The sequence below is a fragment of the Elephas maximus genome, chromosome 2, assembly GCF_024166365.1.
Source record: "Elephas maximus indicus isolate mEleMax1 chromosome 2, mEleMax1 primary haplotype, whole genome shotgun sequence".
Classification (NCBI taxonomy): Eukaryota; Metazoa; Chordata; class Mammalia; order Proboscidea; family Elephantidae; genus Elephas; species Elephas maximus.
The window spans coordinates 105,097,315-105,122,318 of record NC_064820.1 but is presented as its reverse complement, the minus strand read 5'-3'; the positions used below and the strand labels follow the sequence as shown (position 1 = coordinate 105,122,318).

At 37.2% G+C, this 25,004-nt stretch overlaps 1 long non-coding RNA gene and 1 pseudogene across 2 annotated transcripts in view; one reads left to right on the top strand and one right to left on the bottom strand.

Annotated features, from left to right (window-relative positions):
- LOC126068367 (uncharacterized) overlaps window positions 1-25,004 on the bottom strand; it is a 411,592-nt gene that overhangs the window by 106,103 nt on the left and 280,485 nt on the right. Inside the window, exon 4 of one of the 2 annotated variants that reach the window (XR_007515655.1) lies at window positions 843-1,009. The exons of the other annotated variant lie outside the window; for it this stretch is intronic. This is a non-coding gene — a long non-coding RNA (uncharacterized LOC126068367). The remainder of the gene's footprint in view (window positions 1-842; window positions 1,010-25,004) is intronic. 2 annotated transcript variants of the gene reach the window in all.
- Window positions 12,082-12,182, top strand: LOC126070740 (uncharacterized; annotated as a pseudogene).

Here is a 25,004-nt window from a genome sequence, read left to right as displayed (position 1 = left end):
TTTGAGATAATGATGAACCACACAATGTAGCCTAAACTTAAAAACCAGAAAAATCCACACATCTTTTTATCAACAGCATCTAGCATTAGGAAAACAAAATCTAGGGCACAGTAATTTTAGTTTTAGTATTGTACATAACAACTCTTTCATAACACTTGTACATATTATCACCCAGTTTACAGAAAAACCCTCTCAGGATTTTTTAGTTATAGGTACTAGGAGCCCTGGTGATGCAGTGGTTAAGTGTTTGGCTGTTAACTAATAGTTTGGCATTTTGAACCCACTAGCCATTCTGTGGGAGAAAGATGTGGCAGTCTGTTTCTGTAAAAATTTACAACCTTGAAAACCCTATGGGGCAGTTCTACCCTGTCCTATAGGGTCACTATGAGTCGGAATCAACTCTACAGTAACAGGTTTGGTTTGGGTTTGGTAATTATAGGTAAGAAAGGTCTGGTAGTCTACTGCCAAAAATCAGCCAAGGAAAACCCTATGGATCACAACAGTCCAATCCAAAACCAGTCACGGGGGTGGTGCGGGACTGGGCAGCTTTCTGTTCTGTTGTGCCTAGAGTCTCCACGTATTGAGGGATGACAATAAGTAACAATGAATAAGTTGTCTGTTAAGTAGTTAGTTAATGGAGAGGTCTTGGATTACACTTAAAATTTTGTTTTTGTTTATTCTTGTTCTAAGTCGTGCCTTATCTACAGATAATAGTTATGACACTACTAATTGAAGCACTATTTTTTAACATAAATATTTCATTATTACAGAAAAAGCTCTTATTAGTTAAAAAAAAATAGTTAGGATAGCATAATATTCTTATAGGTCAGTTTAGCACTTACTGTTCTTTTTTCTTCTTCCAAATGACACAAAAGTTTCCATTGGTCTTCAGATATTGAACTTGTTTTGTTTCAGGTCCCAGAAAGTTCTGTTTTAAGACTTCTATATAAATTCCGACGTCCCCAGGATATATGTTATAAAATAAATGTACAGATCATTTCAATGGAATCTAAGGGAAAAATGAATTAAATTGTAGAATTGAGAGAACACATTACAGATTTTAACAATTTCTGTTGGACCATCAGCTCCACTAGACTCAGAAGACACCAGTATTTGTTCTATTTTGAGCAGTAAAAAAAGGTAGAATTGATTCTATTACATAAAATAATAATAAAACTGTTCTGTATAAGTGAAATTCTTGATTTTTGTTGTTTGTGTCAGTACCTACAATTTTAGTTAGAGAATTCGGGGGCTCATTTATCTCAAAGCTCATTTGCCCTACCCTACTAGGGTAGACACTCCTTCTTTACCAGTGTTTACTTCTCCTCTACTCCTGACCACTTGCTATAACTACACTTCTCAGAGATACTGTGGTTGGGCATAGCCATGTGAGTTTCTTTCGCTGATGGAATGTGAGTAGAAATGGCAATGTCTTTTCTATGTAGAAGCATTTGGCAGTGCTTAAGTTTCCAGACCTCTACTCCCTTTGACATTTTGACCCAAAACATTCTCAATAGTAAAGTTTCCATCAGCTTGAATCCCAGAGAGAAGATGATGTAAAGCAGGCCTTCCCGCCATCTGCATTGTTGACACGTGAAACGCATTTGTTGTTTGAAGCTCCAGTAATCTGAGGGTTGTTTTTATTACAACATAACCTAGTGTATCATAATTGATTGTCACTGTTGTTAGGTGCTTGCGAGTCAGTCCCAACTCATAGTGATCCTATGTACAACAGAACTAAACACTGCCCAGCCCTGCTCCATCCTCACAATCTTTGTTATGCTTCAGCACATTGTCGCAGCCACCGTTTATCAATCCATCTCGTTGAGGGTCTTCCTCTTTTTCCCTGGCCCTCTGCTTTACCAAGCATGATATCCTTCTCCAGGGAGTGATTCCACCTGATAACATGTCCAAAATATGTAAGACATAGTCTCGACATCCTTGCTTCTAAGGAGCATTCTGGTTGTATTTCTTCCAAGACAGATTTGTTCATTCTTTTGGTAGTCCATGGTATATTCAACATTCTTCGCCAACACCACAATTCAAAGGTGTTAATTCTCCTTTGGTCTTCCTTATTTGTTGTCCAGCTTTTGCATGTATATGAGGCAATTAACACAAATACTTTGGTCCTTTGGAAATAGTGACAATATTCATTGAATAACAGTAGTAAGGAAATCATTGTGCATGTATATCTTTAAAATAGATTGTATCATTCTCAATTAATAAAATTTATGTTTGCAATTTATTACATACTATGTGCCATCCATTGTTCTAAAAACACTTTATGTATGTATATATCACTTAGTATTTACAATAATGAATAATCTGATTTTGTACATGAGGGATCTGAGACTCAGATAATTCAACTGAAATCACCAAGTGCACACACATAGTGAGTGGTGAGGCTGGAATGAGAACTTCAATCTGTCTGAGGTCCAAGTCTTGTCTTTAAATGCCATGACGCATCCTATATCTTAAAAAAAAAAAAGACAATGCATATAAAGGCACCCCCATAAATAAGAGGCTTGACTCCAAAAATAAATGATTAAGTACAAAGACTTGCCCGCATCTAAAGTTTTTAGATCAGCTCACAGCTTGCATTCTCAAAAGAGTTCTGTAACTGGGCTTCAGTATGCTATTGTGGAGCATAATTTAGCATTTCTATAAGTTGGCATTTTTGTATCTATGCATGTTCTATTTAGATAAATTTAACCAAATTTTCTCAACTGGTTTTGCAAGATAATTTAAGCCCTAATGCCCTAAAGCAACCATTGTATGTAATGAATTAAATTCTCTGCTACACATCTAAAATGGTACTAGTTATGTAACATCCTTGGGGGAATTGAGAAAATAGTCACCGAAATAATTTCCTGTGGTTCAGATGAGGAATTTCAGTTGGGAAGTACTGCTAGCAGTACAGTTTTAGCTGCACTTAACCACCCAATTTTATCTTATGTTCCAGAGATACTACCAGTTTTGCTTCCAGGTACGATTTATTGAGTACCTACTCTATCCTATAGGGTCACTATGAGTTGGAATGATTTGAGCAACGAGTTGGGATTTTTTTTGGTGCCCTGTGCCCTGTGACTCACTGATTTTACATATAAATATGTATATGTATATATTTACACACGTTTGCATGTGTATGTATGTGTATGTTTGTATACACACATATACATATGCGTATATAATATAAATATGATTATCTCATTTATTGCTAATAAAAAAAAATTAAAGATATGTATTATACTTATTTTTCAGATAAGAAAAAATTGACTTACATAACACTCCTTTTGCTTCCTTCTCAAACTCTCCCAGCCCTCAGGTTATAAACATGCTCAAACTCTTATATTAACCCTCCTCCCACAACACTTCCTCAGCCTGAAGTTTTGTTCTACTTCCACCACCAAGTTTTTTGAAAATAGTGATTCATACCTATCACATCCAGTTAAGGAAGGGGCAAAATCAGAATTGAAACCCAGATCAGAATGATCCAGGGATTGTAGTCTGTCCTCGCCAGAAATTACTCAGACCTTAAAATAAAATTCAGGGGATTTATTCAAGGTTAATGACTACATTCGAATGTGGAATCACCAGCTCACACAAAGTGAAACCTAGTGATTCCAAAGAGTGGCCGGGTGCCGTGGCTTCTTATGGAGCAGAATCAGGCACTCAGGGTGAAATGTTGCCATTGTTTAGAAAGTGATGGGGGAAGTTAGAGGCAGGACAATCCAAAGCCATCTTCGAGATTGGACATAAATGTATATGTGGGGATAAGTGATTGGGTTATTGATCATAATTACAGGGGTATGTGAGGGTAGAGAGCATACGGGGTGACAAGACAATTACAGGTCATGTTTCTCTGGGAATATGTCATTAAAGCCGCTTTTTCAAGCATCTCTTTCACCGGGGGTCCACCGTAAAGGAGGCTGATAATGCAGTGCGTCAAGACCCTCCGGGTCCAGGTTTTATCTACCCTCTCATCTGCCTGACCATGGAGGAAAAAGCACCTGGGAACTGCTTTCGACATCCTATATCTGCTTGGTCACAGGTCAAGGGTCTTTTGGGAAAGACTGTCCACATCTTGCGTCTGTTTACTCGCAGAGAAAAAAATGTCTCCTTTAGGGTATATTTTAAGGGTAACCAAAGATTAGGCACAGAAGAGAAAACCGCTATTTTAAAATGAAATTTCTTCTCTGGCCTGGGCCAGGGTCCTCTACTGGCATCAAATGCCTTGTATGATTGGGTACATTAGTATAGGTGGGCTCCCAAGGATTGGTTTCCTGAATTAATTGCAGGAGTTCCGGCCGGCACATACAACGGCCATAGTGACAAGATGCTTATAATGTACGTTTTTCAGATTGTTCTTTTCAGGTGCCATCGAGTCAGTTCTGACTCACTGCAACTCTATAGGACAGAGTAGAACCGCCCCATAGGGTTTCCACGGTGGGGCTGGTGGATTTGAACTGCCAACCTTTTGGTAAACAGCTGAGCTCTTAACCACTATGCCACCAGGGCTACATTTTTCAGAATAGGTTGTAAAAATGTCTTCCTGGAAGTAAAACATTTCTTGAGGAGGTTTGGTACTAGGCTTGCTACAAGCTTGGCACGAAGGCCTGTTCCTTGGGTACTGTCTTTCCACAACCTCCTTTTGACCACAGAGGTAATATTTCTTGAGTTGCTGGCCCCAGGAGGTGTTACAAAGGTTATATGTTTAGAAAAATACATGTTTCAGCAAAAGCGTGAGACACCCTGTTAGAACAGGCACTTCAGCCTGATCAAAAAGCCTTTGAATTATTTTCTTCAATACACTTCTAAGGCCTACACCACATGCTTGCTCACAGGATAACATCTCTCTATTTTTTCTAGGCATAGGGACATAGTGTGTGTAGTTGTGTGGTGGATTTGTGGGTATGAGGTAGACCTCAGACTAAACACGGTCATGTTCTCTGCTATACCACACAAGCCTGTGAAGCCAGTGGTCATAAGTTCAACTCTCCTTCCCCCCAGAGTGATATTACAAAATTATTCAACTTCTTGTCAACACCATCTTTCTCTATTTCTCAATTCTCACTTTTCACAAAGCCAATCCCAGGCTCACCCATCAGACAGACATGTCAGTTCAGAGCATTTCTTACCATCTGTTTTCTTTCTTGAAAGAAAAATAAAACTTTTTCACTTTTCAACTCAGTCTTTTTAAAATACAGTCAAGTCTATCTACCCTTAACAAAGTTGTACTTTTGTTTTAACCAAAGCCATCATTTCTATACATATCTTATCATGAGACAGAAAATATATATATCTTATCATGAGACAGAGGACATCTTGAAATCACAGTACCCAAGTCAGAACTCTCTAATCCACACAGTGAGACTAATGTTCCCAGACTGAACTCAGTAAAATGTCAAAATCATGGAGAAATTTAGGATATAGTATAGCTCTATATCTAACATAAGATATAGTCTTCCTTTAGCCAAAATTATTTGATATTCTTACTCAACTACTTTTACACATAGGAAAACGAAAGAAGGTTAATAAGAGGTTGATTCTAATAAGAAACTGAAATTAATTGTCTTCCAAATTGTAGTACTAGATGCTACAGTCAGTGGGAGAGCTTCCTGGAGGAAGGACTCTGGAATTGATAATGACTGAGCACCCACTATAGGCCACATACTTCACTATTCTTATTTCTAATTCTCACAACCTCTTGAGGTAAATATCTATTCCAGAACTTTGACCATTTAAATCCTCTTTTTTAAGACTAAAGCCTCCTTAAATATTCACCACACATTTAAGAATATATTTTCTGTTCTCTTGGGGCAAAGTGAAAATTATATCTTATGGCTATTAACTATTATTCTTAGGTACACTCTTCTCAAAGGACAAACTTTTCATTATTGTAACAAATGGACCATTAATGCTTTTAACATTCCTGTGAGAAACCGATGTTAAAAAAAAATTGCGTCAGATTTAAAAAAAAAAAAATACTACTACCCAGTGAGAGAAAGAGGTTATAATTGGAGACTACCACATCACCACCATCACCATTGGGCAAGAGGCAAAGATGATTTAAAGCTATCTTAAAAGAAAGGAACGTTGCCCTGTAAGGCAGCCTGAGGAGGCAATGGGATCCCAACAAGGCAATCCAAGTGAATATATATCACAAGGAACTGGAGGCTGAGGTGGGAGTCATAAATGGCCATCAATTATAGAGAATAAGTAGATGAGAATTTTGATTCAAATTTCAGTAAAAATAATGGATTAATTTGGAGATAATTGGCATCTGTATGCTAATAAATGGTATAACTCTTTAACATCTGTCAGAAAAGTTTTTTATTACCTCCTCTATTTTATTTTATATAGGGTCACTATGAGTTGGAACTGACTTGACGGCAAAGGTTTTTTTTAATATAGAAGCTTCACACCACTTAATTAAGTTTGAATCTAGGAATCTTATCATTTGGGTAACTAATTTAAACAGTATATACTTTTAAAATTATATTTCCTACATATGTGTTGCTGGTTTTAGGAATGCCTTTTTTTTATATATACAGATCTTAAAACCAGTACCTCTGAAAAACTCTTATTAATGCTAGTAATTTGTAGATTCCCTTGTCTTTTCTACTTAGACAATATCTTCAGCATGTAATCACGGTCCTGAGTCTACCTTTCTCATCCTATGCTTTTTATATATTTTTCTTGTCTTAGTGCACTGAATAAGACCTCTAATAATGATGACTAGAAGCAGTGACAGCACTACACAAGTTTCATTTCTGATTTATAGAAAATAGATCTATCACTTCACTGACAGCTGTGTGTATTGCCATGGGTTTTAGTAGATAATCATTATCAAATTAAGGAGATTTCCTTCTATTTCTAGTATACTAAGAGGATTTATTGTTGTCTAATCTTCCTTTTTTTTTTTTTGGTACAGTGACTCTATGTGTTCCTTTCATCTTCTTTTGATGCTTCCTGTGTCCTTCAATATTTTGCCTATGGAGTCCTTCACTATCACAACCTGAGGCTTGAATTTTTCTTCAGTTCTTTCAGCTTGATAAATGGTGAGCATATTCTTCCCTTTGGGTTTTCTAACTCCAGATCTTTGCACATGTCATTATAATACTTTCTCTTCTTGAGCCGCCCTGTGAAATCTTCTGCTCTTTTACTTCCTCATTTCTTCTGTTCACTTAGTTACTCAACTTTCAAGAACAAGTTTCAGAGACTCTTCAGATATCCATTTTGGTCTTTTCTCTTTCCTTTCTTTTTAATGACCTCTTGCTTTCTTCATGTATGATGTCCTCAATGTCACTCCACAACTCATCTGGTCTTTGGTATCTCTACGCTGAACAAATAATCTGAGAAGCTGGACAATATGAAGAACGAGGCATCAGGATTAGAAGAAGACTCATTAACAACCTGTGTTATGCAGATGACACAACCTTGCTTGCTGAAAGTAAAGAGGACTTGAAGCACTTACTGATGAGTATCAAAGACTACAACCTTCAGTATGGATTACACCTCAATATAAAGAAAACAAAAATCCATATATCCTAGAGAAATAAGAGCTGTCACACAAACAGACATATGCACACCCATGTTCATTGCAGCATCGTTGACAATAGCAAAAAGATAGAAACAACCTAGATGCCCATCAACAGATGAGTGGATAAAAAAACTGTGGTACATACACACAATGGAGTACTATGCAATGGTAAAGAACAATGATGAATCTGTGAAGCATCTCACAACGTGTATGAATATGGAAGGAATTATGCTGAGTGAAATAAGTCAATCACAAAAGGACAAATATTGTATGAGACCACTACTATAAAAACTCATAAAAAGGTTTACACACAAAGAGAAACAATCTTTGATGGTTACAAGGGAGGGGAGGGGGTGAGAATGGAAAAACACTAAATAGACAATAGATAAGTAGTTAAAAAAAAATCCTCACAACTGGGCTAATAAGCAACATCATGGTAAATGGACAAAAGATTGAAGTTGTCAAAGATTTCATTTTACTTGGATCCACAATCAACACCCATGGAAGCAGCAGTCAAGAAATCAAAAGACGCATTGCATTGGGCAAATCTGCTGAAAAGATCTCCTGAAAGTGTTCAAAAGCAAAGATGTCACTTTAAGGACTAAGGTGTGCCTGACCCAAGCCAAGGTGTTTTCAGTTGCTTCATATGTTTGCAAAAGCTGGGCAATGAATAAGGAAAACCAAAGAAGAATCGATGCCTTCGAATTGTGGTGTTGGTGAAGAATATTGAATATAACATGGACTGTCAAAAGAACGAACAAATCTGTCTTGGAGGAAGTGCAGCCAGAGTGCTCTTTAGAAGCAAGAATGGCGAGACATTGTCTCAATTATTTTGGACATATTATCAGGAGCGATCAGTCACTGGAGAAGGACATCATGCGTGGTAAAGTATAGGGTCGTGGAAAAAGAGGAAGACCCTCAGCGAGATGGCAGAGTGGCTGCAACAATGGGCTCAAGCATAACAACAATCAAGAGGATGGCAAAAGACCAGGCAGTGTTTCATTGTATTATACATAGGGTCACTATGAGTCAGAACCAACTCGATGGCACCTAACAACAACAATTTTTCATTTTGACCTTAAATAGTTGCATTAGCGATTCAATAAGCATTCTCTCCATTATCAGTGGGTCCTTGGACAATCGGCATGAGAATCACTTGGTAGTACTCACAACTTCTTATTCCCGAACCTTAGTCCACACCTGTGGGAACAGCAATTTGGAGGATGGGGCTTGAAAACACACATTTAACAAAGCCCTCCCGTGGAGTCTCTTGTACACTAAGGTTTGAGGACCACAGGTTTTTATGATCTTCAAACAGCCCCATCTTGATTCTAGTCAAGTAAAAAATGTGTTTCCTCTTTTCAGAGAACCATCTTCATAAGCTGGTATTTGAGTATTGTATTATATGAAGAGGTACTTGTTAGGCTGGCAACAATTATAATGAATCCCCAAAAGGAAACTTGCATTAAAAAAACTGAGCACAGGACATTTTTGGACTAGCTTCAGAGAATTTTCTTCTAAACCCAAAGCAAACGAGAGTGTCTTTTATTGTGAAATATATGAACTCTGCTGGAAGAACAGTATTTTCAGAGAAAACAGGTCTTCTGTTAGTCATATTAATTTATTAATTGTTTCCGTAAGATTTCTTTCAAAACAAACTTTTACTGTCCTGTCACATGTTTTTTATATAAAAATTCAATTAAATCACAAAGATACCTAATCATATAATGAAAGAAAAGCACACACACACACAAACATAAAATGAGGTAGAAAATTTCAAAGGCCATTTTTTCTCCTGATTAAAACTCATAATATAATTACAACAGCTATGTTTTTCATCAAGGAAGTATTTAAGCAACTAATTTTTATATAAATATATTCCATGCTAGTTCAATAAATTAAAAAAAGGAACATAATCTTGTTAAGATGCAATTCAGAGAGAACAGTGGGTGGACAGCTATTAACATGTGAAAGCAATGAATGAATGTACTGAATAACTAAACCCCGTAAATTATTCACAACTAACCAACAGAATTTAGATGATTTTTTTTTCATAAATTCGGTGAGACCTATTTGTGGAGTAATAACTAATTTTAAAACATTTTTAAGATGCCAAATTGATCTCTTTTTGTACTGTTTAATGGCATTTGAATTCTACTGCAGTTTGGGAATAAGGTCCCAGATCACCTGCTGATCAGAAACAAGTGACAAGGCCCTGTCATTATGCCAGGAATTGATGTGCTGATAAGCCTGCTGGTGGCTCCTTCAGAAATACCCCACAAAGAATTGAAAGTTCTTATCAAACATCCAAGGACAAACATAATGGTAGTTTCTTTTCCCCACATTTTTTTTTTAATATTCTTCTTTTCCTTCAAAACCTATTTAATTCAACTTTTATGAGTTATATAATATTTTATTTCTTCTACTCAATTAAAAAAAATGATGCAATCCACAAGTTGCCACTATTTTAGCTTTGGTTTTGATTTGCCATCAGCATTAAGACAAAGGGAGAATATGTCTCTCATTTCTCAGTAGGAAGGTTTGTCTTGAGCAATTTGGCTTCACAAATGTACTTACATCATTTCCATCTTTCACGCATAATATCAAGGCCTTATTAAGTTTAGCCTAAATGGATAAAATTACAACTCAGGAGAGGAAGCAGTACTCATTATAAAAGGAAATATCTCTGCAGATATTCCGGATTTCACCCTTTTTCTTGCTCAGTTCTTTAGTGATTGCTTATCACTTGAAGGAGAAAGCATTTGTCTTGCTCTTCTCTCAAAATCTCAGTATCAATTTTCATTTAATAGCCCTAAGGAAGGAAACTACTGCACAGTACAATATTATTTTTTTTAGAACAATTTTGTATAGAATTCTCTGAATGTTTATATAAGATGTATGAATAGGAGGGGAAAGGAGGATTCAAAACAGGGAAATTTCCGCACATTTGAAAGATAGACTAAGCATATTAATAACTGAGAGTCATAGGATGTTTTTAGTAAGTGAACCTGACGTCATAGGAAAAAAATAGTTAGGCAAGGTGTGAAAGATGGGAAGATAATAAGAGATTGTTCAGCAAAGGGGGTAAGAAAATCTGATCAATGCTGCCTCACTCATAGTCACTTGTTAGGTGATTGTAGTAGCTTGCATTTCTTTCAAATGAGCCTGCTTGTACCGTAACATTTTGTTTTGTTTTGTCTCACTTTGTTTTCTTTACCATCTTAAAAAGGGCTAACGTAGTCAAAGGCGTGAAGGAGAGGAGCTAAAACCTTATGACAAAGTAAGGAGTGACTGTGAAACCCATACAGTGGCTGGGTGATATAAAGGGTTAACACATTCAGCTGTTAACCAACAGACTGGAAGTTTGGGTCCACCCAGAGGTGCCTCAGAAAAAAGGCTTGGCAATCTACTTTCAAAAAAATCATCTGTTGAAAACCCTATATAACGCACTTCTATACAGATGCACCCAATTCTGTTATGAATGAGTATTGACAGTAACCATTTGTTTATTTTTCAATGGATCACATTAAGGATGCTCTTGGATCCACAGTCAACGCTCATGGAAGCAACAGTCGAGAAATCAAAGGACGCATTGCATTGGGTAAATCTGCTGCAAAGGACCTCTTTAAAATGTTGAAGAATAAGGCGCACCTGACCCAAGCCATGGTATTTTCAATCGCATCATATGCATGTGAAAGCTGGACAATGAATAAGGAAGACCGAAGAAGAATTGGTGCCTTCGAATTGTGGTGTTGGTGAAGAATATTGAATATACCATGGACTGCCAAAAGAACGAACAAATCTGTCTTAGAAGTACAACCAGAATGCTCCTTAGAAACAAGGATGGTGAGACTGCGTCTTACATACTTTGGACATGTTGTTAGGAGGAATCAGTCCCTGGAGAAGGACATCATGCTTGGCAAAGTACAGGGTCATCGGAAAAGAGGAAGACCCTCAACGAGGTGGATTGACACAGTGGCTGCAACAATGAGCTCAAGCATAACAACGATTGTAAGGATGGCTCAGGACCAGGCAGTGTTTCATTCTATTGTGCATAGGGTCACTATGAGTCAGAACCGACTCAACGGCACCTACCTAACAACAACAACATGTTTCAATGATGGGGCCCACTGACAGAACTGGCAATCTTAAAATTAACAGCGAAAAAAGCAAACAAGATTCGGGATATTCTAAGAATGGTTTACAGTGACATATCTTACCAGAAGTTTGATCGAGTTATATGGCAATTTTTAGTAGTTAACATTAAAAGGAATCTACCCATGTCTAGTATGGCTTATTCCTCTAAATACTGATAATGTAATTTCTCTCCATTGATCATTTTGTATAGCAAAAAATCTAATTTAGACCTAACTAGAGTGGAAAAATATTTTCATGACAAATAGAAATGCCAGTGTCATATGGTCTTGTTATTTCATACATTCCTGTCTGAAACTGTGTCTGAATTGGTTTTTCTGCAGAGTTCAAGGCACCACCCACAGTTTGCTATTAAAGTAATTCATTCATTCAAAAAAGAATAAGTGCTCACTTTGGCAGCACTAAAATTGGAATAATACACAGAAGATTAACATAGCTCCTGTACAAGAATGAAACACAAAAAATGAATCAGCACCTACTATGTGCCAGGACAGGGCTAGGCATGACAGTAACAATGCAAATAAGACAAGTACTATCCCTGATGTTAGGGAGTTAACACTTAGTAGGGAAGGTGGTTGTGGCTGCTGTTAAGTACCTTAGAGTCATTTCCAACTCAAAGTGACCCTATGTACAAGTATATGAAAGACTATCCAGTCCTGCTCCGTCCTCACAACCATTGTTATGCTTCAGCCCATTGTTGCAGCACTGTGTCAATCCGTCTCGTTGGGGGTCTTCCTCTTTTTCTCTGATCCTCTACTTTACCAAGCATGAGTCCTCCTCCTGGGCCTGGTTCCTCCTGATAACATGTCCAAAGTATGTGAGATGAAATCTCACCATCCTTGCTCCTAAGGAGCATTCTGGCTGTGCTTCTTCAAAACAGATTTGTTTGTTCCTCTGGCAGTCCATGGTACAATCAATATTCTTCATCAATACCATAATTCAGAGGCATCAATTCTTCTTCAGACTTCCTTATTCATTGTCCACCTTTGAGGCAATTGAAAATACCATGGTTTGGGTCAGGCCCACCTTAGTCCTCAAAGTGGTATCTTTGCTTTTTAACACTTTAAAGAGATCTTTTGAATCAGGTTTGCCCAATGCAATACGCCATTTGATTTCTTGACTGTTGCTTCCATGGGCATTGATTGTGGATCCAAGTAAAATGAAACCCTTGACAACTTCAATCTTTTCCCTATTTATCATGATGTTGCTTATTGGTCCAGTTGTGAGGATTTTTGATCTTTATGTTGAGGTGTAATTCATACTGAAGGCTATAATCTTTGATCTTCATTAGTAAGTGCTTCAAGTCCTCTTTACTTTCAGCAAGCAAGGTTTTGTCTTCTGCATATTGCAGGTTGTTAAATAGTCTTCCTTCCATCCTGATGCCGCATTCTTCTTCATATAGTCCAGCTTCTCGGATTATTTGCTTAGGGTACAGATTGAAGAGGTATAGTGAAAGGATACAACCCTGACATACACCTTTCCTGATTTTAGACTGCCTTCTTTTCTGGTGTATGTACAGTTTTCTCATGAGCACAATTAAATGTTCTGGAATTCCTATTCTTCACAATGTTGTCCATAATTTGTTATGATTCACATACTTGAATGCCTTCGCACAGTCAAAAAAACACAGGTAAACGTCTTTCTGGTATTCTCTGCTTTCGGCCAAGATATATCTGGCATCAAAAATGATATCCCTCATTCCACACCCTCTTCTGACCAGCTTGAATTTCTGGTAGTTCCCTGTCGATGTGCTGCTGCAATCACTTTTGAATGATCTTCAGCAAAATTTTACATGTGTGTGATACTAAAGATATTGTTCATAATTTCCACATTCTGTTGGATTACCTGTCTTTGGAATGGGCATAGATATGGATCTCTTCCAAATTTTTTGGCATAGACGAGTGAGCACCTCCAGCACTGCACCCATTTGTTGAAACATATCAATTCTGTCAATTCCTGGAGATTTGTTTTTACCAATGCCTTCATTACAGCTTGCACTTCTTTCTTCAGTATTAAGGATTCTTGATCATATGCTGCCTCCTGAAATGGCTGAACATTGGCCAATTATTTTTGATACAATGACTCTGTATCCCTTCCATATTCAATATTTTCCCTGTAGAGTACTTCAATATTGCAACTCGAGGCTTGAATTCTTTCTTCAGTCCTTTCAGCTTGAGAAATCTTGAGCGTGTTCTTCCCTTTTGGTGTTTGCACATTTTATTATAATACTTTACTTTGTCTTCTCAAGCCACCCTTCAAAAACTTCTGTTCAGCTCTTTAACGTCATCATTTCTTCAGTTTGCTTTAGCTACTTGATGTTCAAGAGCAAGTTTCAAAGTCTCTTCTGGCATCCATTTTGGTCCTTTCTTTCCTGTCTTTTAATGACCTCTTGCTTTCTTCATGTATGATGTCCTTGATGTCATTGCACAACTCATCTGGTCTTCGGTCATTAGCGTTCAACGTGTCAAATCTATTTTTGAGATGGTCTGTAAATTCGGGTAGGATATACTCAAGATCTATTTTGGCTTTCAAGAACATGCTGCAATTTTCTTTAGCTTTAACTTGAACTTTCATATGAGCAATTGATGGTCTCTTTCACAGTAGGCCCATCGCCTTGTGACTGATAATATTGAGCTTCTCCATTGCCTCTTCCCACAGATGTAGGCAATTTGATTCCTGTGTATTCTATCTGGCAAGGTCCACGTGTATAGTTGCTGTTTATGTTGTTGAAAAAGGGTACTTGCTATGAAGCAGTGGTTGATCTTGCAAAATTCTATCATGCAATTTCTGGTGTCGTTTCTATCAACGAGGCCATATTTTCCAACTCTGATCCTTTTTCTTTGTTTCCAACTTTGGTATTCCAATCACCAGTAATTATCAATGCATCTTGATTGCATGTCTGATTAATTTCAGACTGAAGAAGTTGGTTAAAGTCTTCAATTTCTTTCTCTTTGGCCTTAGTGGTTAGTGCATAAATTTGAATAACACTTGTATTAATTGGCTTTCCTTGTAGGCATATGGATATTATCCTATCACTAACAGCATTGTACTTCAGGATAGATCTTGAAATGTTCTTTTTGACAACGAATGCCATGCTATTCTTCAATTTTTCATTCCCAGCATAGTAGACAGTATGATTGTCTGATTGAAAATGGCCAATATCAGTCCATTTCAGTTCACTCATGCCTAGGATATTGATCTTTATGGATTCCATTTCATTTTTTGATGATTTCCAATTTTCCTAGATTCATTCTTTTTACATTCCACATTCCAATTATTAATAGATGTTTGTAGCTGTTTCTTTTTATTTTGAGTCATGTTGCATCAGCAAATGAAGGTCCTGAATATTTGACTCTATTCATGTCAGTAAGGCTGACTCTGCTTCCCCAGTCTTATGTTGAGTGCCTTATAACTTGAGGGGCTTATCTTCTAGCACTATATCAGACAATGTTCTACAGCTATTTATAAGGTTTTCACTGGCCAATTTTTTCAGAAGTAGACTGCCAGGTCCTTTTTAATCTGGAAACTCTGCTGAAACCTGTCCAACACGGGTGACGCTGCTAGTATTTGAAATACCAGTGGCATTGTTTCCAGCACTACAGCAACATGCAAGCCACCACAGTATGACAAACTGACAGACAAATGGTGAGGGAAGGTGGGCATCAAGTAAATAAACACATTATTAGGGCAGTTCTCAAAGATGTTGAGACTGTTTTTCATGCCTGCCACCAGAGTCACCATTGAAATCACTGATGAGCTCCCTGGAGCCACAGAACTATCAAATACCCTTGAAAGTGGAAACAAAAAATGGACACCTTCTAGCTTTGGGTATTTCTGATGCTTGCTTATTTACACACATAGATGATCAGTTCATGATCAAGACCACCAACCAGATAAGGCTGAGATTCTTTAGTTCTGAATACCTCGTTCAGTTTAAGTCCTCTTCCATAAATCTTGCATAATTGAACCCCAACTTCTCCCTTCAGGTATAAAATGTCCTGGCATGGTGTTTTGGGACCTACACATCAAAAGGTTGACCTAAAATTCATGTTGCTGCCTCCTCTTCATATATCAGGCAATTCCTAAGTGGCTATCATGAAAGCAGTCTTCTATTTCTTTTTTTCTTTGTGTTCCTGTGGAAGAATGAGGGACAGAAACAAGTAGGTGGTTGTACCAAAAAATAACTGCTGGCACGCTCATCCAATCTCTTTAACTTAGTACACATAAATAATTATTAAACAGAGACTGAGATAAATGTTAAGGTGAAATAATCGACAAGAAGTAACACAGGTTTTTGTTGTTATAGCTACCCAGTCCATTGTGATCCATAGGGTTTTTATTGCCTGATTTTCAGAAGTAGATCACCAGGGCCTTCATACTTCCTCTAAAACCTGTTCAGCATCATAGCAACACACAAGCCTCCATTAACAGATGGCTGTAATGAGGTACATTGGCCGGAATGGAACCTGAGTGTCCTGCGTGAAAGGTGAGAATTTTATCACTGAACCACCAGTACCTCCTACAGTGGTGGGGACAGGGAAATTCAGGGAAGGCTTAGCTGAGGAAATAGCATTTGATTGACCAAGATATAAAGAAAGAGTAGGAGTTAATGAGGTGAAGGGGAAGGAAGATTCCAGATAAAGGGAGTAGGGTGTTTGAGGTAGAAAGAACTAAAACAAACCCAAGATGGCTGAAATTTGGGAAACAAAGGGTAAAATGGAGCAAAAAGGGGCTGAAGAGCAAGACAGGGGTCAGACCATGGAAAATTTGTGAATCACAACAAGAAAAAGCTTGGATTTTTATGTAGGTTTAATAGGAACATGTTAGAGGATTTTAAGCAATGAATGCCACATTTATGTTTTTCCCCCATAAAATTTTAGAGCTTGGAAGAAAACTTGTAGTTCCATGAATTCAGAAAACATCATTTTATCTGAGACGCAAAGTCTCAATAGGTAAAGTGATGTGTCCAGGTTAATATAGCTAGGGAGAGTTGTAACAAAAATCTCCTTTAGTTTGTATTTTGTGTTTTTTTCCACTCTAGCAGGCTCCTGGTTAATCAAAATATGGATGAACAACAAATAAAAAAAATCACATCCCTATCATCAGAAAATGACTGAAACTAATTAAGCAAAATAATAATAAGGAGAAAACAAAAAGGATAAATTGACTTATCTAAGTATTACAAGCTGAAGCAGTGCATTTTAAATACATGCTTTTTTTTGTCCCCTGATTGCTGCATATTTAGCATTAATGTGTACTTTCTGCCCTGAGTTGCCTATCTTACATCCATCCAGAAATGATTGCAAAATAGTCATATATTCTGTGGTAGTTAAAAAAACAGTGACTTGAAGATACAACTATTGATCTTTATTAGACTAGAACAAAAGAGAAAGAAGGAAACTTAAGAATCAGAAATGGAAATGGATTGCAGGACTAATTGTCTTCATAAAGAACTGTCTCCTCCACTTTGAGACCAGAAGAACTACATGGTGCCCAGCTACCACTACTGAAGGTTCTGATTAGGAACATAATAGAGAAATCCTGATAAAAAGGGAGGAAAATGTGGAACAGAACTTTAAATTCTTAAAGAATCCAGACTTACTGGACCAACTGAGTCTTGCAGAGTCCCAGAGACTATGGCCCTGAGTTGCTTTTCAAACCTTGCATTGAAATTATCCCCTGAAGTCACCTATAAAGTAAGAGTTTAGCCAAAGTGTAATGATTGTCACCTTTGAGTATTGTATTACTTAAAAAAAAAAAAAATTATCTATACAAGACCAAAGGGTCATCAGCTATTTCAAAGCATAGATGAGAAGGTTAGGGGGCAGGTAGGTTAAATAAATGGAAGTACAACAACTAGAACAAAAATAAGAAGAATGTTGACACAATGTGAAGAATTTAACCAATGTCACTGTTCATTATGTCTAGAAACTGTGAAGTGAGAATGAGTTTTGCTGTGTATATTTTTACCAAAAATAAACCAAAAAAAATGAATTAAACTGGTGCTCTTTTTCAAATAAACCCCAAATATTTTATTATTGGAATGATTTTATGAAATTAAAGCCAAAGTTATTTTTTTAAGGTATAGCTGTATACAGAGCATACAAAAGTAACCACAAATATGTCCCTAATAATTCAGTTCATGCAAATGCACTTTTGATCCCCTTAGCCTCTGTCAAAGCAGAGACCACTGACACAGGCTCACAACTTTTCCACATTCTGATTCAAATGACCACCTCCTAGTCTTTTCCTACATGATCTCTTTATGGCTTTCAAAGCAGTTAGGTACTCTATTCTTCTTGAGATTCTCCCCTCCCTCATCGTTTCTACCTCCACCTATGTGCTGATTATCTCACAAATCTTTATATCCAGCCCTGACTTCTCTCTGAAGCTCTACATCCTTACTTATGATTATCTACTGAACATGTAATTCAAAGGTCTATTAGATTCGACATGTCCAAAATGAAATTTATTCCTTCTAACCTTCTCCATTTTTTCCCTTCCCTAAACAACCAAACTAACTAACAAATAAAACTGTTCCTTCTTTAACATTCTTATAGGAAAAAAGTGAATCAGAATATACCATAGGCTTTTTTTTTTTTTTTCAAGCCAGAAGTCCCTGGGTGGTGCAATCGGTTAAATGTTAGAAGAGCCTTGGTGGTGCAGTGGTTAAGATCTCATTTGCTAACCAAAAGGTCAGCAGTTCAAATCCACCAGCCTCTCCTTGGAAGCCCAAGGGGCAGTTAGTTCAACTGTGCTATGAGTCGAAATTGACTCCATGGCAACAGGTTTGGTTTTGATCGGTTTGGTAACTAACCAAAAGGTCAGCAGTTTGAACCACCTCCCAAGAATATCTCACAAGAAAGTCCTGGCAATCTGCTTCTGAAAGGTCACAGCCTTGAAAACCCTATGGAGCAGTTCTACTCTGCACACATGGGGATGGAATCAACTCGAAGGCTACTGGTTTTAGTTTCAAGCTAGAAACCTCCAAATCATCTTGAAATCTTCATCTCGAAACCTTCATCTCACACAGACTACCACAGTAGCCTCCTAAACTTCTCTTCCTGCCTCCTAACTCTTCCAGGTTCTTCACAGCTTCATATGTTAGTCACATACCCACACAGTCCTGCACTCCACTTCTGCATTCCAACCACCATGCCTATCACTTCGTAACCAGCCCATGCTCTATATATCTGTGTGCCTTTGTATATACTTCCCCCTCTGACTTCAGTACTCTTCTGCTGTTCTCCTTTTGGGGAATTCCTCCTTTTCTTGAGATGTTATCTGCTGCAAAGCTCTCTCAGATTCCCCAGAGGAAAGCACAGAGGCACAATAATTTACTTCCTCATCTGAGAGATGGCCCATAAGAAGGAGATTATTAAATCTCTTCCCAAGATACTTTGGTACCATTTCTCTTCCAGATAATGAGATCAATGTGTTTCAGTGACAACACTGAATCATCTGAGGCCGTGATAAAGAAGTTATACCTATGTGAGATTAAAGAAAAGTGAAAAGGCTAATTGCCATTGTCACGTCCCACCTCAGGTTGCTACCTACAGAACAGAAGAAAATCAAATTGAGTAAATATTTGGAGGGATGCGTAGGATTAATCTTATCTGAGGAGTCATGTTGCAGTAGAATTTAGGGAATAAAAGATTAACCTAACTTCTTCCACTCCCCCTTCTAGAAATCAGGCTGAGGGTGAGGGCAGATCAGTAGACAGCTAAATTTTTGGACTGCGTCGTTCTGTATTCTAGTAAAATTGCATTTATCGAATTGTCCTTTTTATCATATTGTTGACCCTAAAAGACAGTCCTATGAAACTGTTTTGGAAGACATGATTCATATTATACAGTGGTTTCTCTGTTAAATCTCCCAAGTAGGATTTCTCTCTCATCTCTGTCCTCCTGAGCATCTGCTATACATGGAAAGTATATAAATAATGTAACAAGCAAGTAAACATTTCTCCTTTGCTTTGTTTTCTTAGGAAGTCAGAATAAAACTGGGATTCTACGGCTGGCCTGCAATCAAACTGAAAAGTATGCATTTTGTATGCTGTCATTTCCATCCTTCTTATCTCTTTCTATATTTCCATTTTCCTATGTTCTGATGTCCTTAAACATTTATTTATTTATTTTTATATAATATGCCCTGCTTGTACATTTCTAGAGTTGAGGAGGTGGTCAATCTCTGGGACCCTGGCCTGAAAAGAAAGTTTCAAAAGAAATAAAACTTTCTTATTCCTACTGGAATTAGGGAATTTTGACCTCAATTATTCCCCTTGTAGTCTATCAGTCATTTAAAAAAAAAAAAAAAAAAACTCTTCAAAGATAAACAGTATATACCCAAACCACACACACACAAAAAAAAAAAACAGTATATAAGTAAAGAAAAAAGAAGTAGAATATTAAAAACCTATCTTGCTGCCGTCAAGTCTATTCCAACTCATGATGACCCTATAGGAAAGAGCAGAACTGCCGCATAGCGTTTTCAAGGAGTGGCTGGTGGATTCGAACAGCTGACCTTTTGGTTAGCAGCCGTAGCTCTTAACTATTGTGCCACCAGGGCTCCAGAAGCACATTGGTGACAGTCAAATTGCAAAAGAACTCTGTTGTGGCAAAAGAAAGTGAGAGCTACTGAATAGACTTATATCATACATGATGGAACAAAAATTAAAAGTTTCATCATGGTTCTAGGTAAGTCGTGTCACTGCTATGAGTCTGAGACTCTTTATATTTTCATTTCTAAGCCTCTTCTTCAGTTGATTTGTGAGAAATAACTTGTAGCAGGGATTATAAGTAAATAAATTATAACTATATGAAAAGAAAGCTTTCATAAACCTGACAGTCAAAAGCTCCATAAGTCTGCTACCCCAAGATACAGTATGCAAAGGAGCTCCAATCAATACTTCCACAGTTCAGAAAAATAACGTTTTTTGAGGTATTAAAAAGAAAAAGTAGGCTCAGATTTTAGGATATGTTTATCCATGAAATGTGGTTATTGGAAGTATACAGTCACTTAGCAACCCTGACGACATCTGAGCCAGTTTATAAAGATTTGTAAGAAAATCGATGTTTAAAATGCTTTTAAAAATCTATTGATTTTATGCTAATATAGTATATAGAAAACAAGCCAAAACAAAACAAACAAAAAAAACTATTCAGAACATTTAAGGGCACATCATCTTCCAATTAAAATGAAATAAAGAAATCATATTTATAGAGGTATCCCCCAAAAAATATTCCTGCCTTAGGATATTTATTTCTAGAATGACTGCATATATAAATCCCAATTAAATTTACTCTCAATATTTTTTTATTCTATCTCCTTTTCACACCTTTTATTCTTATAATTACTATGCAAAAAAGCAGAGTATTTTATTAGAGCCATAAGCTCCAATGTATAAGCTCCAGCTTTAAAAGGCATACGCATCTCAGTTTCTTGTTTTATTCTTTTCAAAGCAGCTTTTTATGCCCATTGAACAACTTCCTCGTTCCATTTTGTTTCCATACTTTTACCTGGCAACCAAGCCATATAAAAAACCAAAAACCAAACCCAGTGCCATTGAGTCGATTCCAACTCATAGCGACCCTATAGGATGGAGTAGAATTGCCCCATAGAGTTTCCAGGGAGCACCTGGCAGATTCAAAGTGCCGACCCTTTGGTTAGCAGCTGTAGCACTTAACCAGGGTTTCCCCAAGCCATATAGCTACACAAAATGCTTGTGCTTCAGGGTCTCACCTGAGCATTGAACTTGTCCTGAAAAGTCTAGCAAAAATAAGTGAGAGTGGGTCAGCTGTAACACATACGGTCCATAGCTATACAAGGTATTCTAAATTATTTTTCTGGATCAAAGTAGGTGAAAAGAAAGTTACCAGTCTATGCTCCACAATGCTAGCTTCTCCACAGAAATTATTTCTCTGAATTATGGTTTAATGTTGTGCCTTCGTGTTTTATCAAAAGTTTATATAAAAGAAAAAAAATCTAAATGAAGAATATTTTGTGATTTCTACAAAACATGGCCCATTGAATTGACTGGAGTTTTTAATACAAGGTCACAAACATAGACACACTGTATTATATGCTATTTACAAGACAGGTAGGCCAATCTTGACTTTCCTTAAATTTCAGAAAATGTGCTAAAAGTGACCCAAGCACACTGTCTACCATGTGGCAACATTCAGGATGAGGAAACAGCACAGGACAGAGGTTGGCCCAAGTTCAGAGGCTACTTCTCTCTGTTTATTTTTCTTGAATAGCAGATGAACTATTTTTTTAGGTGTTCAGGACACAGATGGCAGAGATCCTTCTTCAAGGTCCATCTACTATAACAAAAACAAAAGTGTTTAGTAAACAAAATAATTGCGCCCATAAGGTAGTATCCATTAAGGTTCTCATGACTTAATCTTTCAGAATAAAGGATAGATAACAACAACCTTTGCTTATAAATATCTTATGTTTCGTTTACTTGTGGCCAGGGTCTCTGCCAGTGATAAGTACAGTCCTCGAAGGGGTATATGAGAATGCTGAGATGGGAATCCCATACATATTTACCTACTGGGTTATTTTTCTTTGAAAAAAAAAAAAGGAGATTCTCTTAAATGGGGTGAAAAAGTTTCCCTTCACTTATGGAGAAGAAAAAGGAGGAGGAAGAGAAGAATGGGTGTGGGGGGGTGCGGGAAGAGGAAAAGAAGGGAGAAAAGGAGGAGGAGAAGAAAGAGGAGAAAAAGCAGCAGCAGCATAGAAGGGAGAGTGGGAAGCAAGGAAGGAAGAAAGGGAGAAAAGGAAGGAAAGGAGGGAAAAGGAGAGGAATGGAGGGAGGGAGGAAAGGAGTAATTTAGTTTTCACTTCTGTGTAAGCCATTCTAAGACCTTGGTAACTTAGAGACAGTTGGGAAAAGAAGAGGAAGCTGGAACTTAGCAGAGTTCTGCTTCTTAGAGCTCACTGGGAAGTGTGTTTGTATGCAATTATCCCAACAAAAGAAGCTGGCCTGACAAGGTGAGCCAGCAAGTTCTGAAGTAGGGTCTAAAAGGTGTGGCATGCAGAAAATCACTAGTGTGAGTTGCTGGAGCACAGGAGTAACTGTTATAATGTAGATGGTAGAGACACTTGAATCCCAAATGGTACTAGAAACCCATTCAAGCAACTAGGTCTGACAGTTTCTAGTTCCCAAGAAATTAAGAAAATTGGATGGGGGCACAAGTCAAATATTTAATCCAAAAAGAAAGCTAGACTAGTCATCAGGGAAACTGGGCACACTACATAAAGTGCTGCTTAACTGTAAATGATGGGTCAACAGTACCAGAAAAAATAAGGTAACTTTAGTCAACCCACTATCCTGCAGTCATCCTTGCTTATTGCTTCCTTCCTCCATTGTTAAATGGCTTAATTCCACAAAATTATTGTTTGGTAAGTCTCCATAATCACTTTCATCAACTTTATGAAATATTGTCTTTTGCAAGATTTACTATTTCGCTGAGCAATTTGTCCTGCGTCTGTATAATATTGCCAGATAACAAGAAGAGATCGACTGGTAGGATGGGTGCAATAGATGCTGGCTAACAAATTACAATAACGTTGCCAAGAATGGGAATTCCAGAACACTTAATTGTGCTCATGAGGAACCTGCACATAAACCAAGAGGCAGTCTTTCAAACAGAACAAGGGAATACTGCGTGGTTTAAAGTCAGAAGGGTCCGCATGAGGGTTATATCTTTTCATGATACTTATTCAGTCTGTATGCTGAACAAATGGAGCATCAGGATTGGAGGAAGACTCATTAACAACCTGCAATATGCAAATGACACAACCTTGCTTGCTGAAAGTGAAGAGGACTTGAAGCACTTACTGATGAAGACCAAAGATCACAGCCTTCAGTATGGATTACATCTCAACATAAAACAAAAATCCTCACAATGGGACCAATAAGCAACATCATGATAAACAGAGAAAAGGCTGACATTGTCAAGGATTTCATTTTACTTGGATCCACCATTAACATCCACGGAAGCAGCAATTAAGAAATCAAATGACGTATTGCACTGGGCAAATCTGCTGCAAAGGACCTCTTTAAAGTGTTGAAAAGCAAGGATGTCACCTTGAGGACTAAGGTGCACCTGACCTATAATGGGAGGCCAAATATTTCCAATTTTCTCTCTTACAGAATACTTTTGCTAATAGTGAAACAGTGTGCATCTGATGTGGATAATTTTTTATTTTCTACCTTTCTTCTGCTTTTCTCAGCTCCTTACATGGGGTTCACAGATACTCCTCCACTTTTCTCCTCTTCTTCCTAGTTTCCAATCTTAAAGGCTCTGATCCTATGCATTATAATTTGATAGTAAAGTAATAAAAGAATTAAGAAAGACAAATTCATACTTGTTATATATGCTTACATTTGAATAATTTACCTGACTTTTCATTTATTTTATTTCCTTTTCTCGTTTCATTCTTGTTCAATGTTTTCACATAACCTTTGCAATGACCACTTTAATGACTGCATAAAATTACAATAAGCAGAGTCTTCAAAATTTACTTAACTATCTACTAAAATTAAATAGATTGTTTACAATTTTCCACAAATATATATAATGCTAAAATGAACATCTTCTGACAGATATATACTTTCCCATGTTTTTGTTTCTGCCTTAGCATGGGAAATCATAAAGGAACTAATAGATAAAAGGGTACGAACTTTTTCTTCATTACCTCTGCTAGTTTGTTTGAGAGCACGAGTTTCACTGTGTTCTTAACAGCGTAGGTTATATTTTATTACTTATTTGTGCCTCATTGAAAAGATGAAAGATGTGCATTTTAATTTACATTTCTTTGAATATTTGTGATATTTCCTATTCACTTATTGACCTATTTACTCAATGCCTGAAATGCCTGATCACACCTTTTGTCTATTTACTGTTGATATCCTCTCTATGTCTCCACCTCAGCTCCAGCACCAGCACCATCCTCTCAGTGAATGCCCCACAACAGTCTAATGGGCCAGCCTCCTTCCATTACTCTCTATGAATTCACATTGTTTTAGTTCCTTCGTCGCACTTTTCACTATATGAAATTACCTTGGTAATTTAATAAGCAATATTTATTCTCTGTGTATTCCTCTGAGCCCTACAATTTCACTTTTTTTTTTTTTAAGAGGAGTGTACTTATCTGTCCTATCTTCAGGACCAAGAACAGTACCTAACACTTTATAAGGATTCAATAACTATTATCTTAATAAGTAAACAAAACTCGCCATCTACATATATTCTTATGTACTAAACACACTTCTTTGAAGCATGTTTAATTATAA